This window comes from Dromaius novaehollandiae, chromosome W (assembly GCF_036370855.1).
Source record: "Dromaius novaehollandiae isolate bDroNov1 chromosome W, bDroNov1.hap1, whole genome shotgun sequence".
Classification (NCBI taxonomy): Eukaryota; Metazoa; Chordata; class Aves; order Casuariiformes; family Dromaiidae; genus Dromaius; species Dromaius novaehollandiae.
Genome location: NC_088130.1, coordinates 56,418,255 through 56,419,247, shown reverse-complemented (window position 1 = coordinate 56,419,247; position 993 = coordinate 56,418,255).

Here is a 993-nt window from a genome sequence, read left to right as displayed (position 1 = left end):
GCTGAATGTGAAGCTGCAGGTCATTTTCGTGCCAAACGCTAATGTGAGCCATATTCAACCAGGGTGCAATCAACAGACTTTCTGCATGGTGGATGGGCTTTTGCTGTGAGGAGCAAAAGCGGTGGCATGCAAGGAGCAATGCCTTGAATACCGTGTGCTTCCAAAGGCAGCCCCAGCAGTCGCTAGCTTTGCTTTGAGTTTGAGTGGCTGGGCTAGAGCTGCGTGCATGGCCTCGCTTGTCACAAATGAAACCAAGGCATCCATATGCTGTGCATTAAGAGAAAGTGTTTGATCTGGAATGAGTCCTTGAAGCCTCCAGCTCGCTAGCTCACTGCTCAGACACTCACTCTTCCTTTCCTTACTAGTTTCTAGGAGTGCACAGAGCCCCAGCATCAAAACCTGTAACTCTGTATGTGTTTTTCGACTCTGTGATGGGAACTGCAGCATTTTACACAAAACAGTTGAGAAATATTACTAGCTACAGCCACAAAACCTATCTTCATCTTTTCCATGATGGTGGAGGAAAAGAAGAGTCTTCAAATGGTATTTCCCTATTTAAAGAAAAAGGGAAAACGACTGCCAAAGTGAATGGAATTTAGTTCAACTGGCGTAACATCTGTTAGAAAAGCAAAAGGCAAATCACCTCCGGCGTGTGGAAATGCAGCTGTGCACAGTCAAGGCCACTGCGTAGCTGCTGAGCCTGGCAGGGGCGAGGGACAGCTCAAGTGACACCAGGGTTCAAGCCTGCCTCTGAGTCTCTTACTGTGCCACCACTTACCATGTACTTCAGAGTCACTTCTCTGCAGTCACATTGCCCATTAATGCGCATTTTGCTAAGGAGCTACAGACAACTCTGATGCACGTTAAAGCAGGGGGTGAGATGGAAGAGGAAAGGTCCACTGTTCCTCCAGCATTATCCCACATGGATTGGCAACAGGTGATGTTACAACTCCAAAGCGGTGGAATGGGGAAGGAGCACAAGCAACAGCCAGG